The 19,933-nt window shown below is 38.7% G+C and overlaps 1 protein-coding gene across 5 annotated transcripts in view; it reads left to right on the forward strand.

Moving 5' to 3' along the window:
* ATRX (ATRX chromatin remodeler) overlaps window positions 1-19,933 on the forward strand; it is a 166,213-nt gene that overhangs the window by 136,899 nt on the left and 9,381 nt on the right. The window lies entirely within an intron of this gene.

Raw genomic sequence — 19,933 nt, forward strand, 5'->3', positions numbered from 1 at the left:
TAAAATTGTGAAATTTAGCTGTGTCTTCCTTAACATTCTTTGTTGTCGTATAGCAATTAAGAATCCCCCAATACAAGGGTCTCTTATTTGATATTTTTCACTGTCATAAAGCAAGTAAGACTTGGAAAAGGACCTTAAAGGTCATTTAGTGAAGTCCTCTTATTTTATAAGTAGAGAACCTTAGGGTCAGAGACACTCAGTAGCTTGCCCATAATTTTTAGCTAATAGGAGGCAGAACCAGGACTAGTATCTACATGTCTTCTGGTCCATTGTCCTTGGATAAGAAAACCGTTTTTAATGTTGATGTAGAAATTTAATATGACAGTAGATACTGTTTTGACTCTCCGAACATGAGAGAAAACCATATATTCTCTGATCTAAATAAGGAGTTTATATATTTAAACCTATTGTAGTTCTCTAAAAAGACATTTTGGAAAGATCCTTTTCCTGTTGTCTTGGCTTCAAATTCAGGCACTTCGTGTTCCACATATTTGTTAAGAGAATTGGGCAAGCAGCTCCCACGTTATGGTGTCACTCTGTCAAAGTCACTTCAGTCATTTGTGAGAAAACTCAAGTGTATTAAGTACTTCATATAGTTGGACACGTTTAATTAAAGTAAAAGTTAATAGGAATAATTATTACTGCTAATATAAATCATTAATTTCTCTAACTTTAATGTACATGTCGATTAAACGTGAACATTGTTTAGAATTTTTAAAAACCTTGTGTCTATGTAAGCAAATATTTTGTTTTTCTAATCACTGAACTTTTCTTTGATTTAAAGTTCATTGTTAGAGCATTTAGGAAATATTTTTTTCTTTGTGACAACCTTTATCAAATCCCTGTAAAATTTTTTAAAATTTATGTTATTAATTTTATTAATTTATTTTTTTGGATTTCATCTTTATTATATTTTTTAATTACCATTTAGTCGCCTTACACCCCCTCCCACTAGTAATCACCAACCTGATGTTTATGTGGCTTAGGCACATGGGGATTTAAATTTACCATTTTTATATTACATTTAAAATACTTTTTAAAAAAGAGTAGTTTCAGTTTCCATGATGTGAAATATTAAATTGATAATGATTTGACTTTCAATATTTATTGATTATTTGCTGACTTGAGATGTTCTGTGAGGGTACACGAATTATATTATTACAGAATGTGAATAGGATTCTTGAATAGTCTTCAGAAAATTTTCTATAAGCAAACAAATGTGTTTATATACCTTTAAAAAGCACACAAGCACAAGTGGAATCATACCAGACATGTTCTTATGCGGCTTGCTCTTTGCAGCTAGATGTTACCTGAACACCCTTCCATGTTGGTTACATATACCTCTGCCTTATTTTAAAAGAACTGTGCAGTGTTCATTTGCCTTGTTTTGTTTAGCTCTTCCACCTCCAACACCTTTCCTATCGGTTACTTAATTGTGTGTGGCAGGAAGTATTCTTCTGAGGACTTGCACATGTGTTTATGTTTATCATTTTAAGGAGAGTGAAATCCCTTTTCAATGTGAAAACGATCATATATCTAAATGGAATCTTTCCTAAAATTTCACTTAGCTTTAAACCTTTAACTTTTATGAGAAATACCCTTGATTACTAATATTTCTGTTAGGAAGCAAATATTTCAGTTTGAAAAGGAGTAAGTGATTTGAAGTTATCTGTTATAAGGTATATTTCTGAGTGTATGAAATCTGCTTAGTTTGATAAACATTTATTGATTATTTGCTGTCTTGAGATGCTGTGTGAGGGCATACCAACAAGAACAAGACATTGTCTGTGCTTTGAAGAACATTAAAAAAATCAACAGGAAAGAAGTGCTATTTAATTGTTGTAGGATATCTGGAAAGAAACCATCTGTTTGATAACTTGCCACTCTGGCTCATCATAGATGTCATGCTTTTATAGCTGTAGACTTAGCTGTATTTTGATTTTGGTGCTGTTACTCTTTGCTCAAGAAGGAAAAGGGGAATTATTATTAAATGCTATATTAGCACAAAGTGTTTCAACTCTCCCACAGCTCTTCCCCAAAGGAAAACAATAGTTAACGTATTGATTTCTTACTGGGTTTCTTACCCTTGTTCAGAGTACCTTCCTTGATGTAGCAGCAACTGCAACACGGAGAGCGCCGCTTTCATTTTTGAGGTGAGGAAACGAAGGCTTGGAGAGGTTATGTATTTTACCGACGTCTATACACTTGATTGGTGGTGAAGCCGGCCTTCACCCCAAGTCTGCGTAAATCCAAAGCACGTACTCTTAGTCATTATACTTTATTGCCCCCTCAATGGAGATTGGAAAGTTAATTCCAAGTATGAGAAGTCAGAGGAGCCAGGGTTCCTAGAATTGGGTGGCATTTAGAGCGCTTTCTATACTTTTAAATGAAGCTGGATTTTAAAATATAGAGTGATTTCACAGACAACACCATTGTGCGGTGTAACTGTCAAGATTGTATGATATTAACCAGTGTAGCCCATGGATTGTAAAGTTGTAAATCCCTGAAATTTATAGGAAGCTGTAAATTTCCGAAGGTCTTTCTCATACATATGTATTATCGGAAGAAACTGAAGCTTAGACAGTCTGTGATTACCCAAGGGCACGTGGCCAAGAAGCGTTAGAGCTAGAACCTAACCCAGTAGTTTTCAAACTGTATCCTAGGGGGCCCGCAGGAGATCTGCAGAGGCGCCCCGGGGCTGCCGTGTGGCTCAGCGCCTGGGCAAAGGCCAGCCCGGCCCGGCGGCCCTTTCAGTCTCACTCCTTTTAGCTCGGACCTTCGGCTGCAACGCGAGATGGCCTTTAAAGAGAGGCTGTTGCTGCTTCTTAAAAAGTGGTTTAATGTTAGGCAGGGGCTGGACTGCCAGCCTGGACTTTCGAGATATGCAAATGAGCCATATGCAAATTAACGCAGGTCCCAGCTTCCCCCGTAAGAAATGAAAATGGACTTTGCTTGTTCCCAGGAGAAATGTTGATGGACCTAGCCTGACAGATTGACTGGGGCTAAGCGGGGGGATGTAAATAACCTGTTGAATGTGTTGATATATAAAGTCACTTTAACCAAAATGCATCTCTGGAAAAGTGTGGCGTCGGCACCTGCGGGAACATAGGTGGAGAATATTCCTATCGGCCCTTCTGGGTAATCAGGAGTTTTTCTTTCCTCTTCATTCTTCTTTCCCCTTCTGCTTTTCCTCCCTTCCGTTTTTTCCTTCTTCCTTTGCTCCTATGGGTCCTTAAGGTGGACCGGGAGTTTCTGTCTTATTTTTAACCCGTTTCTCTCTGTTATCTCGATAAACTTGGTATAAAATCCTTAAAAAAAAAAAAAGGTGGTTTAAAAGCACTGCCAGGGATCTAAAAGGGGATGCAGTAAGATGCATAGAAGATTTACCTAAAGAACGTGATAGTCCACCTGTGGAGAGAAAAGTCGTCGTCGGCAGTCGTCCGTCTCGAGAGACGATGGTGTAGCTTCTTAAGAGTCTATCTGCACCGCCGAGAATGGCTGTGCAGTCCGACTCGGGAGTGACACGGTATCTGTCTCCTCCCGTGTTGAATCGACATCTTGCGATGACGCTGGAGTGTCCTCTCCAGTGAAGCTGAAGCTACAGAGCCTGGGCAGGGTGATATGGAGGGTCTGCTGTTGCCCATGCAGCAGACCCCCCCTCTCTTCGCAGCTGAAGGGTCCAAGGGAAAGACGGAGTCGATACAGCTTGGCTTCAGGTGCGCCGCAGGAGTTGCCGGTGTTGACTACAACGTCAAACCGCCTTAGGGACTCCGGCTCCGGATTTTCTGTCGGGGTTTACTCCCTTAGCCTTTCCCCTGAAGAGGTATGCCGCAAGGCAGCGGAGGTTTTTTGGAGTCAGAGTTTTCCTTCTCTGATGTGCCCTGACTGGAAGATCGAACCAGCGACACTTAGCTCGCAGGCCGACGCTCAATCCACTGAGCCAAACCAGCCAGGGTGGAGAGAAAAGTAAAGTATTAAAAATCAAAGGATGAAGGCACTGAATGGTGTTGCTGTAGTACAGGTGCGCCCCTGGTTCGCAGTTTTGCTTTCTGCAATTTCAGTTACCTGCGGTCAACCTGCAGTGTGAAAATATTAGATTTCCCCAAGTGTCAACATCATCATGGCCTGATGATCCGAGATCACCCAAAGCAGATGATACTCCTTCTGACATATTGTCAGGTGGTCAGTAGTAGCCTCGTGCTATGTCACAGTGCCCATGGCATCTGCCTCACTGCGTCTCAGCACACAGGCACTTTATCCTCTCCCGTCAGCACAAGATGGAGGGTAAGTGCAGTACAGTAAGATTTTGAGAGACACCAGCCATATTCACATGAGTTTTATTCCAGTAAGTTGTTGTAATTGTTCTATTTTATTGTGTTATTCTTGTTAATCTTGTACTGTGCCTAGTTATAAATTACACTTTAATATAGGTATGCATGTATAGGGAAAACGTAGTATATATTGGGTTTGGTACTATCCACAGTTTCAGCCATTCACTGGGGTTCTTGAAACATCTTCCCGGTAGATGAGGAGGGACTACTATATATGGTAAACAGGGGGGAAGATGGGCATTCAGGTACTGTTTTGATAGAAAAAGTCAGACAAATGGGCCCATGAAGAATAGTTAGTATTTAATTGTATTAGGGAAGAAAGAGCTGAGAAAGGATGAAATAATTGGGCAAAAGGAAAGGCAAGAAGGTATACACCATGCTCAAGGTATGATGGGTAGGGTGGAGCCAGGTGATGGAGAGTCATGATAGGTACATGGGGGCATTTGAATTTAAAATAGTATTCATTATGAGTTTATGAATGGTGCTGTTGTATGGTGAGTGTATGCTTTGGGGAAATTAGCAAAACTGCAAGATGAGGACATACAATGTGGTAAGGATTGTGAGGTGAGTAAGACATTTCAAGAAAATAATTGATAGAACTCAAAAACTGATAATAGGCGGTAGCTTTTAATCTGTGAGTAGTGAATAATTTAAATAATGAAGCGTAATTTTTCGTTCATTGATTAAAAACTTTTCAGGTATCTGTGTTGTGCCAATCATTATGCTGCTTATTAAGCACACATTGGTAAGTAAGACTAGGTTCCTGCTCCTGGGGAGCCTGTAGTCTTAATAGGTGTACCCTAAGCAAGTAAATATAATAAAAGTTACAGGCTCCATAAAAGATATCTGTATAGGCATCAGCGAAGGAATACTAGCTTCTGTCCTGGAAAAGTTTGGGATAGGGAACTGACATTAGAAGGACTTGAACTGCTGTTGAAAATAGGAGAGGGTAGTTTTTTGCGCTTCTATGAGGGCCGACGGTGAAGGCCCTTCAAGAGCAGAAGCAGAGGAAAAAGACATACAATGAAACGGCGTGGCAGGCTTTCGGAGTCTCAAGTGGTTAAACATAAATGATGGGGTATGAAGAAGTGGTGGTAGGGTAACAGGGCCTGCGGGAAGACGTGAGAACCAAGGCTGACCACAGACGTGAAAGAATTTGGACATTGTGTTCTATAGGCCGTAGGATCTATTTAATGATTTTCTTTTTGCAATAGGATTTATTGATTGATTGAGTGAGTGAGTGAGTGAGGGGAAAGGAGATAGAGAGGGAGAGAAACAACTGGGGACCTGACGTGCAACGTAGTCATGTGCCCTGACTGGGAATCGAACCAGCGACACTTGGCTCGCAGGCCAACGCTCAATCCAGTGAGCCACAGCAGCCAGGGCTTTATTTAATGATTTTAAGCACAAGACTAACATCAAATGTTCATTTTAGAAGAGTCACTTTCAGTAGTAATGTGCAGGGTAGACTGGAGAAAAGAAAATGGGTGTTAAGATCCTTGTTAGGATGCTATGAAAATTATCCACCTGAGAAAGGTAATGCAGTCCTGAAGTAATGTGGGTAGCAGTGGCGATAGAGCAGTGCCAGGCCCAATGCAGGGGCTCTAATGTTAACTTCGTTCACTGGGCTTATATTTAGAATATTACGTAACTGTGCCCACTACTGTTTGGTTTTTATTTCCTTTAACAAGAATTTGAAAATTGCTCCTCTCTGAAAATGGGTACAAATAGGTGTTTTTTTACATTCATAGTGAGGGATTTCTTGGTATTTGAGCCTGCTCTTATTAAAGACATTTCACAGTTGGCTCCTCTTATTATAGTGCAGTTGCAAACACCTTCCTTTCTATACATAATTTTTAAAGATGCTAAAAGTGATATACTTTCATTTCCCCCTCAAATTGCCATTATCTAAATAATGATTAAATTGCATGCCCTTTTTGATAATTCTTTGTCCTTTATAGTTCTGAAATGTTTATTTTCAATGTACAGTATTCCCTTACTTATTGTGGGTATTACATTCCAGAACCTCCCCCCACCCCATGATAGGTGAACATATGCGAAGTAGGAACGTTACATTTATTTTAGTATTTATATATATTTTAAGGCTTTAGAAACCCTTCCCACACACTTATAAACCGTTCCCAGTGCCTTATTAACCTTTCCCACTCCCTTATTAACCTTTCCCACATGTTTATAAACACTACTTATGTTCTTAAACATATTCCACACTCTTAAGCCTACGTCACTTTAACACCATACGTATACAGGACCGCAGAATCCCATGATATAGTGAAAAATTCTTGATAAATAATGAAATACAATATTTTAAAAAGTCCCGCGATACAGTGAGGCCGCGATAAGTGAACTGTGATATAGAGAGGGCTGCTGTACTTGCTATGCAATTATTATATCTTTCTGCCTTATCACTTCCTGTTTGTCATTATTATATAATTCCTCTTCCTGTATTTCTCCTCTTGTTTACTTTCTTCTTGTTCTGTACATTCTAATCAAATTTTTTAAAGTATATTTTATTGATTATGTTGTTACAGTAGTTCCAATTTTTTCCCCTTTGCTCCCCTCTGCCCAGTACCCCCCTTCCCTTCAGCAATTCTACCCCCCTTAGTTCATGTCCATGGGTCGTGCATATAAGTTCTTTGGCTTCACCCTTTCCTATGTTATTCTTAACTTCTTCCCCCTATTTTGTACCAACTGATTATTCTTCTTAATCCCTGCACCATATCCCCATTTCCCCCCGCCCCCCTCCCAGCTGATAACCCTCCAAATGATCCCCATACCGATGATTCTGTTCCTGTTCTGCTTTGCTTAATTGGATTTTGTTTTTATTTTTTAGATTCAGTTGTTGATAGTTGTGAGTTTGTTGTCATGTTAGTGTTCATAGTTTTGATCTTTTTCTTAAGTAAGTCCCTTCAACATTTCATATAATAACTTGGTGATGATGAACTCCTTTAGCTTCACCTTGTCTGGGAAGCACTTCAGCTGCCCTTCCATTCTAAATGATAGCTTTGCTGGATAGAGTAGTCCTGGTTGCAGGTTGCCTTTATCACATCGAATACTGCTTGCCGGTCCCTTCTTGCCTACAAAGTGTCCTCTGAGAAATCAGCTGATAGTCCTATAGGCATCCCCCCATAGGCAACTCTCCGCTTGTCTCTTGCTGCCCCCCAGACTCTGTCTTTATCTTTCACCTTTGGCACCTCAATCATGATGTGTCCTGGTGTGACCCACTCTGGGTCCAGCTCACCCGGGACCCTCCATGCTTCCCGGACCTGTATGTCCATCTCCTTCACAAAATTTGGGAAGTTTTCTTCGTTTTTTTCAATTCTTGCTTCCTCATTCTGCGCTGGTTGACTGTTTTTTTCTTCCTTATTTTTCAAATCACTGATTTGAACCCCGGTTTCCTTCCCTTCACCATAGGTTTTGTGTGGATTTTCCTTCGTTTCAGTTAGCATAGCCTTCACTTCTTCCCTTATGCGTTTGCCGTACTCAAGTATATCTGTCAAGCCTGTGAGCATATTTATCACCAGTGTTTTGAACTCTGTGTCTGTTAGGTTGTCTGTCTCCTCATCTATGAGGTTGGCTCTCTCCTCGTCGCTTAGTTCTCCCACTGGAACCTTGATCCGTTCCCCCCTTTGGGCCATACTTCTCTGTCTTCTCATTCTGACAGGCATCCCAGGTAGAGCTGTCACTCCCATCACACTGCAAGGGGTAGAACCCCAGGGACTTGTCAGCACAGGGCGACCTGCCCCACCACGTTGTGGCTCTGCGTGTGGGGGAGGGCTCCAAAAGGGAACAATGCCACCTGCCCAGCACTCGCCCCTTTTCCAGGCACCTCTCCCACCTCTGCACCAAACCAGCGCCCCTCCAGCTACTGCTCTGGGCATCGTTCCCAGAGTGGGTGGGTCTGCAGATGCTCAACACCAAAAACAAACAATCCAGTTAAAAACTAGGGAAAGAACCTGAATATACACCTCCCCAAAGAGAACATAGAGATGGCCAATAGACATTAAAAGATGCTCAGTGCCACTAATCATCAGAGAAATGCAAATTAAAAGGACAACGAGATAGCACCTGACACATATCAGAATGGCTACAATAATTAAATCCACAAGCAACAAGTGCTAGCGAGGATGTGGAGAAAGGTAGCCCTAGTGCACTGTTGGTGGGAATGCAGGCTGGTGCAGCCACTGTGGAAAGCGGTATGGAATTTCCTCAAAAAATTAGAAATGGAACTGCCTTGTGACCTAACAATTCCATTTCTGGGAATATATGCAAAGAAACCAAAGATACTAATTCAAAAGAATATGTGCACCCCTGTGTTCATTGCAGTATTATTTACAGTCGCCAAGATTTGGAAGCAGCTCAAGTGTCCACCAATAGAAGAGTGCATAAGAAAGCTGTGGGACATTTATACAGTGGAATACTACGCAGCTATAAAAAGGAAAGCTTGCCCTCTGTAACCCATGGATGGGCCTGGAGAGCATTATGCTAAGTGAAATAAGCCAGTTGGAGAAAGAAAAGTATCATGATTTCATTCATGTGCAATCTAGGGAACTAAATAGGAACAGACTCATAGGTAGAGAACAGAAAGTCTTCAATCATGTCTACCAAGAGTCTATGCATGTATTTAGGCATTTAGTTGTTTAGGGTAATAATGTTCCTCAGCTGTTTTGAAACTTCAGTGTGATCTAAACTTATGAATAGTTTTAACGCGTCTATAGTGGTGTAGATTTGTTGAGCGATTCTTAACTGCTTTTCAAATATTAAGGTAATATCTAACCTCTTAACGCTTATGTAAATTTTCTTAGGAAAGTACCTTTTCTGCTAATAAACTTATGAATTATGCAAATATCAGATGAAAATCTTGGTCAAGGTCATGTTTCATAATGAAGTGGATGTATTTCCTAAGCTCTGTATCCTTTATTAAGAAAACAAAAGTCAATAAAATGACACAGACATTTTGGCACTTCTTTTTTGTAGCACTGTACTACATGTGTCTTTTTAAATGTGGGCTGGGTGTGTGTTGGTAATTACAGGGAGAATACAAGGGGCATTTAAACTAGAGTACCCAAAGTGAGGTTTTACGTTTGCTTCCTCCGCCCTGGTGTTGTATATGTACAATTTTTTCCTTTTGTCTTTAGTCACTTATTCAAGTTTTAATACCTCAAAGCATAGTTAACTCAACAGATAAGTTATTGTTCAGTTTTATTAGCCAGCAGATGGTAATGCAAGGTTTAACATTAGAGAGAAATATACTTCATTGAAATAATTTGATGTGAACTATAAAATAGCTAATCAACCTATTTCAGGATCTTGTGTTTACTTTTGAGGGGAAAACAAGGTTCAATGGAACCTACTTAATTATAGGACAAATATTAGTAACCTATAGCATATTAACCACATGGTGGCATGTGAACCCCATTTTTGTTGATGTTGACATGTACCTTTAAGGAGTCATGCTCATAATTGAAATATCTATGAGATTTGATGTCATTGTCTCCTACTTCTCTGCATCTTAACAAATTTCTATGTTTGTATTCGCTGGTATAAAAAACAATTATTTATATGAATAAGAATAGATCACCAGAAATCATAATAAGCTCTAGAGAAGTTGTTTTAATTCTGCCATTTCTTTATAGGCAATAAGTCTCCTACCCAATGTTGGCTGGGATGATAGATGCCAAGTAAAAAGAAAAAACGGTTTAAGCCCTATAGTCCTTTCGGAAGTAACCTACCAACCGCCCTTTTTTAGGGCATAATCTTAGGCAAGCCAGGGAATCTTTCCAGGCCTCACTTCGCTCACTAAGATAAGGTGATAGTAGTACCTACCTCACAGAGGAGATAATCCATGTAAAGTACACTGCCTAGCAGATAGCAAGGGCTCTTAGGTTAGCTGTTGTTTTCTTTCCATAGTTATTCTTAACATTGTCATTACACTCAATTTATTTCTCTGCAACCAGTATAGATTTAAATTGCACAGGAGTCATATGACATCCTGATCCTTAGGAGAAGATTAAGTTTAGCATCACAGATCAATAGAAGACTAAAAATTATTTAGGGATCAGAGGCAATAATCTCAGCTAGCTTGCAGAAGAGGCAGATATTCTTTTAGGGATTAATTTTAATCAAGAGGGAATGTAATAATATTTAATTACTAGATGTAGTTAAATCACTTTGAATGATGTTAGCATGCATTTGACTATGAAATATTACCCTTTCTAGCATTTGGGGATTTTCTTCCCTTAAATAATACATACAATTTTAGAAGAATTGTCTGCCTTAGAACCAGCCCGTTGATATACCTCTGTAGTAATTTTTAAAAATGAAGGAGTGCTTCTAGTGTCCCTCCGCAAACTTCAAAATGAATACTTGTTAACAGACTGACCATACTTTATTTAAAGTGCTGCTCTGTATCTTATTTTGGTTGTATCACCTTATAACACAAGAAAAAGTATTACAGAGCAAAAGTCACCAAGCATTTCAGGGAAAACGTTGGGGTTAAAGAGACCATGGAGCAAGTGATGCTCCTAAATATCAGCCTTCTAAACCCTGGCAAGCTATTACAACTCACTGCTGATGGAAATGTCAACATATATGAGGCCTCCTTGCTAGCAGAGGTGGCTGTGGAATGCAAGATTTCATTAGGGAGCATTTGGGGTAGACTTCAGGAAGTATTTCCTTTTCTAACTTATATTGAATTTATTGGGATGACACTGGTAAATAAAATTATACAGGTTTCAGGTGTGTAATTCTACAACACATCGTCTGTATATTGCATTGTGTGGTCACCACCCAAAGCCAAGTCTCCTTCGGTCACCGTTTATCCCCACCATACGATCTTCTACGTCTCCACCCTCCTTTCCCTCTGGTCATCACCATACTGTTGTCTGTGCCTATGAGTTTGTTTGTTTGTTTCGCTTAATGTCTTCATCTTTCCACCCAGCCATGCAATAGCCCCTTCCTCCCGAAAGCTGTCTTGTGCTCTGTGTGTCTGTTTCTATTTTGTTAGCTCATTAGATTCCACATATAAATGAGTGGGGTTGCATGGTATTTGTCTTCCTGCCTGACTTACGTCACTTACGTTAAGCATCGCCAGGTCCTTCCACGCTGTTGCAAAGAGTGGGATTGCCTTCTTTTTTGCAGCTGAGCACTATTCCACCGTGTACATGTGCCACAGCTTTTTTTTCTCCACTCATCTGCTGATGGGCACTTGGGCTGCTTCCAACTCTTGGCTCTTTTAACAAGGCCGCAGTGAACATAGGGGTGCATATATTTATGTTTTAGAATTTTAAAATTTATTTTAGAGAGACATGGTGAGAGACAAAGAAAGAAATACTGATTTGTTCCACCTATCAATGCATTCATTGGTTGGTTCCTTCATATGCCCTGACCAGATATCGAACCCACAACCTTGGTGTATCGGGATGACTCTCTTACCAGCTGAGCTATCTGGCCAAGGCAGCAATGTGCACATTCTTTTAAATTAGTATTTCGGGTTTCTTAGGATATGTTCCCTGAAGTGGGATTGGTGGGTCATGATGCAGTTCCATTTTTATTTTATTTTATTTGTATTGTTTTTCTGTTACAAGTGTCCCGCTTTCCCCCTCATTGCTGCAGTTGCATTTTTAATTTTTTGAGGAACTCCACACTGCTTCCCACAGTGGCTGCCCCAGTCTGCATTCCCACCAACAGTGCACTAGGGTTCCCATTTCTCCACATCCTCTCCAGCACTTGTTGTTTGTTGATTCGTTGATGATGGCCATTCTGACTGGTGTAAAGTGGTAGCTCATTGTGGTTTTTATTTGCATCTCCCTGATGGCTAATGATGTTGAGCATTTCATGTAATACCGGTTTGGAGGTAACAAACTCCTTTAGCTTTTTGTTGTCTGGGAAGCTATTTATTTCTTTCTCAGTTGTAAATGACAGCCCTCGTCTGTAGTTAGTCTTGGTTGTAGGTCCTTGCTTTTCATCACCTTGAACATTTCATGCCAATACCTTGTGGCCTGAAATATTTCTGTTGAAAAATCAACTGACAGTCTTATGAGAGCTCCCTTGTGGGTAACTAAATACAGACCTTCTCCCAGGACCAAACTGGAATTACAACTAAATTATAGAACAATCATCCTGAATAAACAACTGAACACTAGCTGAAGAGAAGTCTTATAACCAAAGATTTACAGAAGAAGCCACATCAAGACTGGTAGGAAAGGTGCAGACATGAAAAAGGCTGCCAAGCTCACAAGGACTTTTAACAAGACCCACCACTATTGTGGGTCCAAGGTACGTAGAGGCATGATTTGCCTTTATAATCAATATCAGCTAAACCTTTGAATTAAGCATAATAATGAACAGTAGCTAACACTGAGTGCTTTTTATGCCAGACACTGTATTGAATCTTAATCTTTATAGCCATTTTACAAAACCAGTGGTTTATTTGTATTTCATAGATGATGCAATTATGCCGTAGATAAGTGCATTGGATCTTTGTGCTGACATTAACGTGTCACGTGATTAAACTTCTGGAAGAAGTAAGTTGAGGCATTCCCCTTTGATATGCCTTCACACTTTCTTTTTTATTTCCAGCTGTTTTTACATTGACAAATTATTGACATGTGAGTATAATAAAATCATTCTACACATGTACATATAACAAAATGATCACCACAATAAGTCTAGTTAACATCCAGAATATTATTGTCCATATATTACATCACTGGAACTTACACATCTTTTTTTTTTTTTTTTTAATTCTCAAGCGAGGACATGCTCATGGATTTTAGAGGGGAAGGGAAGGAGAGAGAGGTAGAGAAACATCAATTGGTTGCTTCTCATACATGTTCCGAACACGGACTGAACCCACAATGTAGGCATGTGCCCTGATCAGGAATCAAACACGCAACTTTTTTGATCAATGGGCCAATGCTCCCATCAACTGAGCCTCTCCAGTCAGGCTCAGAACTTACTCATCTTTTAACTGGAAGTTTGTACCCTCCGACAGACATTTCTCCATTTCACACATATACTCCCAGCTCCTGATAACCACAACTCTAATCTCTGTATTAGTTCAGCTTTTTAAGATTCCATATGTAAGTGAGATCATATGCTGCTTGCCTTTCTCAGTCAGACTTACTCCACTTAAGCATAATACCTTCCAGGTCCGTCCATGTTGTTTGCTGCATAATATTTCTCTGTGTGTGTGTGTGTGTGTGTGTGTGTGTGTAATTTTATTTATCCATTCATCTATCAGTGTGCACGTGAATTATTGCCATGTCTTAGCCATTGTAAATTATGGTGTGATAAATATGGGGGTGCAGATATCTTTTCAAGTTAATGTTTTCATTTATTTTGAATAAATACCCAGAAGTGGGTCTATTCATTGTTTGAGGGACCTCCATACTGTTTTCCATAGTGGCGGCACTGATTAACACTCCCATTAACAGTACGCAAAGGTTCCACTTCCTTCGCATCCTCACACTTTCTTCTTAATACTGCGGGTTTACAGAAAGGCATTTTCAGTGGTATTAAAGTATGCAGTATTGGAGAGTGTGGGTGTCATCCTTTAGTTACTGCAAAGTCTTATGATGGCGTAGCTGATCCCAGGCCTTCTTGACTGTCTTTGTTGCGGAATTTCTTGCTCTCCATAACGGTTAAAAGCAGGAGCTTTTGGGAAAGACCGCCTAGGGGCTTGAAGTCTCTGGGTTTGAATCTTGACTTGACTCAAGTTACTTGACCTCCCTGTGCCTCAGTTTTTGATGTATAATTCTGAAAACTTGGCATCTATAATTCTTTTAAAACCTCATCCTCCTTTTGAGACTGTTATTACTAAATGCTTGCCTTTCCGCTTTTAGCTTGCACATCTTGTACCTTTTCTTTTGCATTTCCTGTCCTTTCCTACCATCTTCTGGAAGAGGGCCTTAGTTTGATCTCCCAGCTCGCTAAGTTATTCTTCAGCTGTACCTCTACGATTTATTATTAATCCATTGAGTTATTGACTTCAGTGATTATTTTTATCCCTAATATTTTCTTTTGATCCTTTTTTGATCATTTTTGTTTTGATTTTATATTGATAATATCTTCCCTTGTTTACTTAAGTATAAATGTCATGCTTATTTTGAATTTCTGGTACTACATCGTTTTCAATAACTCTGCTTCAAATTGGATATGGTGCCAGTTGTTGTCATCCCAAGGATGTCGTGTGTGTGTGTGTGTGTGTGTGTGTGTGTGTGTGTATTTCTGTGTGTGTGTGTCTATAAGTTCCTAGAATTCATATTTTCTTTTCCCTTCTGTAGTTGCAGATTGATTGTGGCGAAAGGAGCGAGCAGCCCATGCTGATTCATGGTCTTAGAAATTTCATCAGTAATATGAGCATAATAGCAATATGTACTTCTTAGAGTTATTATGAAAATTATATTAGACATTCCATGTGAATGCAAGATTTCATTAGGGAAGATTTACAATTAATTTTGATTAATTGAAATGGAAATAGCCATATGTAGCTACTGGCTCTTGTGTTGGAGAGTGCAGAGCTAGAGCCTTACTGGGTTTAAATCCTAGTTCTAGCTCTTACTAGCCCTATACCCTGGAGCAAGTTATCGCTTTTAATCTTGGTTGCACATAATAAGTATACTTCACAGGATTACTGGGAAATTAAATATACATGAAGTGCTTAGCCCAGTGCCTGGTTTACCAGTGACCTTTGCCTTGCTAAATCAAATGCTCAATTCTTAGACCTGACCCTTTTCATCCCCCAGTAAATCTGACAGAATTGAATCACTCCCTGCAGCAAAATACTTTCTTCTCTTGTTCAGCTAACTGGGACAACCGCACTGGTGTTATTTGCCACTGTCTCTTACTTCTAACTCCTTTTCTAAAGGTCCAAAGCAGACCTTCCCTTGACAAAACAAACAAAAAACTGTATTCCTGTACAGAGAGGTGTTTTACGCCTTAATCAAAAATTTTTTTCTAATGAAAAAGTCAGGAAATATCTGATACCAGAATTGTCCTAGAAAATCTGAGACCTAGAAAATTGTAGACCCATGGCCATCATAGTTATAGAAGGATCAACGGGTTATTATTACCTGTCCTGTGAATGTATATACGGTGAACATTTTTAGCTTATGCTTAAAGGGCAATTCTCATTACCTAACATGTAAGCATGACAGGCCTGAGCAATTTACTTACGTGAGGAGTCACTTAATTTGTTGCTCTTATTTTACCAGAGACTGAGGCAAAGAGAACAAGTGATTTGTTAGTAAAATTCTTTGTTTATGTAAAGACAAAGAACCTTCTTTGACTATTTTTCCTTCCCTTTTTGAATCCTAACTGTACTTCTTAATAGCTCGGTGATCTCCCAGAACCAGTCCCCTTACTGCAAAGGGACAATACCACTTGTAACTCATAGGGTTATTGTAAGAATTAAATGAAATCATGTATTTAAAGGAACATAGCACAAGCACTCGTTATGTATTACTCCTTTTCTCTCATCTTTTTTTAAGAAAAAACATTAATCCCTATTTACACACCATCTATGAAGCATTCTTTTTTCCTAAAACCAAACATTTATTGTTATTTATTAAATTAAGTCCATTATATCATTGCTGATACATTAAAAAAAAAAAAATAAAAAGCCCTGGCTGCATGGCTCAGTGGATTGAGCATCGGCCTGCGAGCCAAGTGTCGCTGGTTCGATTCCCAGTCAGGGCACATGACTAGGTTGCACGTCAGGTCCCCAGTTAGGGGCACGAGTGAGAGGCAACCACACAGTGGAAAAAAAACAAAACAAAACTTCTGACTGATCCAATGTAACCGAATGGTGAAAATGTCAACAAATATATATTTCCTTTCGCTCCTATTTTACTAATTAGAACTTAACTTTCTTGATTTTAATTCTTTTTGAATTTATTGGGGTGACATTGGTTAATAAAATGATATAGGTTTCAGGTATACGAGTCTCTAATACATCCTCTGTGTGTTGTATCGTGTGTTCACGACCCAAGTCAGGTCCCCTTCCGTCACCATTTATTACGCCTTTACCCCCTTCTGCCTGTCCCCACCCCCCTTTCCCTCTGGTCATCACCATGTTGTTGTCTGTGTCTATGAGGTTTTTTTCCTTAACCCCCTCACCTTTGTCACCCAGCCCCGCAACAGCCTCCCCTCTGCCAGTTGTCAGTCTGTTCCCTCTCTATGAGTCTGTTTCTGTTTTGCTTGTTAGTTTATTTTTGCCCACTAGATTCCACATACGAGTCAAATCCCACAGCACTCTTCTTACTCTTACTAGCTTATATATATATTTTAAAAATTCTTACCAGAAATATTTGCCGTAAGTCCAATTAAGCTTTTGGATTACGCAGTATATATGATAGAAGTTCAAACGCACCATCAGGAAGTGCACAAATGTAGAATGAAGGGAGGGGAGGCGGTTGCACTAAATGAAAAGAACCGTAACAAAGAGACACAACCATCGATGCCGTGTGTGTGCCCCGGGTGGGTCCTGATTTGAATAAAGTGCCTCTCAAAGGCATTCTGCAGACAGCGGGTATGATGTGGATACAGCTGTGGTATTAGATGGCATTAAAGAATTAAGAAGTTATTAATTTTATGGTATTGTGGTCATATGTAATGCCTCTGTATTTCGGAAATTATACCGAAGTATATACAAATGAAATATACTCTTATTATAACTTAATATTTCATAAAGTAAAGAAGGCAGATGTGGCAAAGTAGTAACAGGTAATAAATCTAGGTGATAAGTATGTGAGCTCCTGTTTTATTTTTCTCATTTGATGATTTTCACAGTACAAAACTTTGAAATAACCGTACCTTTTTCTTTTTCTTTATTTTTTTTTCTTTTTTTCTTTTGCGATAAGGGACCCAGACAACCCTAGTCTATGTGGCAGAATTCCTAGATAGGCCAAAGTCTAAAAGACTGGTCAATACCCTTTTTACCCTTAGTTAGCTCTATTTTAATGTATCACAGTTTTCTAAAGCTGGGATCTGAATCCAAGTCACCTCTCTAGATTTTTCTAAAGCTAAATTGCATAACGGCATGTAAACACATGGAATATCTATTTTAAAATTCACATGGGAAATGCCTTATTATGCCCATTTTACAGACTAGGAGACCAAGATTCAGAGAGAGAACTGCTTGAGGACTCAGGCTAGTAAGTGTTAGAACTAAGATTTAAACCCAGTATGTCACACTCTATCTGCACTTTCTAATATGAGAGCCAGTTGCTACATACATGTGGCTGTTTACATTTAAATTAATTAAAACTCTAGTCCTTCAGTCACACTAGTCACATTTTCAAGTGCTCAGTAACCCCATGTGCCTAGTAGCTACATTGGACTGTGCAGACACAGAACATTTCCATCATTACCCAGAGCTCTATTGGATAGCAGTACTCTAGAGCCTGTGATCTTAACCACTATGCATAAAGCCTCTCCGTTTTCATGGTTGTAAATATATCTACGTATATCTTCTTTTTTTTTTTTTTCATTTAAACTAAATCCTGCCATTAAACTTTCCTCTGAAATTCAGAGGGCTGACACAGGTCTTCTTTTTACAAAATTAGTTGACTTCAATAAAATTAGATCAGTGTTTATATTTTAAGCAACGTTTTCGTGACATTGTTGTAGAGAGACACCTGGGAAGCAAGGATATATGGGCTTTCACCTTTTTCCATTTTTATTCAGGAGAGTTCAGAAGGACATGACATGTATGAACCTGAATTGGTGTAGGTACTTGGGTGCCACAGTATCTGTCTATTAATATCCTACAGTGTGTTATTCAGTTGGTTAGGGTGGCTAATGCAAATGTGTCGTGTAACACTTCTAGGAGTAGGAGCAGTGGAAAATTGAAGCTGTGATACTTTTAGGGGAATTAAGTAGGAAAATGTATCACTTCTGTCTCTTCATTTACTGAGGTTTCCATGACCAAACTTTTTATATCACATTTAATAGTTTGGCCCTTAAAGGAATATAAATTGTGGGAGAAATTTGGTTAATGTACAAATCATTAAATGTTATTTGTTATTTTTTTTACCACTTTATCTTTTGTCTTTTAATGTTCTCTTTCTTTAAGATGTAATTTGGACTGCTAAATAGCTGCTTTCATTTCTATTTTCTATATTTTCTATTTCCTTTTTATGGCACACTTATAGTTGAATTAGAGGATGTAACAGTGTTTATGAAATGTAGAGATAACATGGGCTCCAAATTGTATGGCCTGAGAATTGAATTCCAATTCAGGCTCTACTTGAAAAGCTGTAACCTCTAGAAAGGTACGGTCATTTAAAATCTAGGCCAACACTCTGCTTCACAATGATTGGTATGTGGCATGTGTTGTAATAATGGATAATTAATTTTTAAAGGTTAAATGCTAAATATAGTATCTACTTCTTTAAATGTTAAATTGAATACAGAACATTCTTATCAAAGGAGACTCTGACTTTTACCCGTCACCAAAGTCATTTCTGCCTTTTCTTTCCTCGGAAGTGACAAGTTCTATAGTTGTCACTATCTTATTCATAGCTACAGTTTGGGAATCTGGATATATTTATAAATGCTCTTTGGCAAAGGTTATGCGCTCTTGACCTGAAAATCTGATGTGAAGTGGTGTGTGAACTTCAGTCAATAGCTCCCCAGTTACTTATCAAATATGTTGTGATTTTTTCCAGTGCACTTTGGGAAGAAACGGGCTTCAAATTTGAAAGGAGAGACTTTTTTTCACCAGTAATACTAAGTTGTTTTTTTTTTTTTTTTACTAAAAATCTAGACTTATTTAGGTAATAAAAGGAATTTTTCATAGCTTTTTGAGTGGGTCTTATGGCACTTAAGTATTCTAGTGACATTTTATTTCCAGATATTATAAAACTCAAATTCAGAGTGATGGCAAGCAAAATATTTTGAAACATGGCAAACCCCCACCCCCACCCCCAGGCAAAGCCTTGATTGTTTTTTAAAAAATTTATTTTCAAGGTTGAATTTCAGAATTAATTAGATGGGAATTTTTGTCAGCCTGCCAAATACTTTAAACTTCTCAATAAATTAACTTCAACTTTTAATTTATCATTAACTTTGTTTTATTAATTGAACTAGTCATTTTTAAAGCTTAAACTAATTTACGTTGTTAGCTAGAATATAGTCCATGTTTTTCCCAGCTTGTAAGCCTTCTCACTTATTTAAGAGAAAAATAAAGTTTAGACAAAGAAAAGTAAAGGTACACATTTGGATGTAATTTAAACCTCATTTTGATGACTGTTGGCCTAGTGATTATAGATTCTGTTCCAGTATTGTTTTCAATAATAGTGTTACTATAGCAACTAATATAAATGCATGCTTCAAGGGGAAAAAAAAACAAAAAAAAATCTCTACCGATTGTGTTGTATATTGGGATGAAATTTTTCTTTATTATCTTTTGTAACTTGCTCTACTCTAGACTTTGCAAAGCTGTTTTTCCCAAAGAAGTATTCCGAGGATCCTGTTACAAATACGATTTTGCCCTCTTAATCACATCATCTGTTTCTTGTATTGACACTATGCTGCAATTAATTTAAAAGGGAGAAGATGTGGGAAGGGTTTTTTTCCGA

This window comes from Furipterus horrens, unplaced genomic scaffold, assembly GCF_987537825.1.
Source record: "Furipterus horrens unplaced genomic scaffold, mFurHor1.1.pri manual_scaffold_17, whole genome shotgun sequence".
Classification (NCBI taxonomy): domain Eukaryota; kingdom Metazoa; phylum Chordata; class Mammalia; order Chiroptera; family Furipteridae; genus Furipterus; species Furipterus horrens.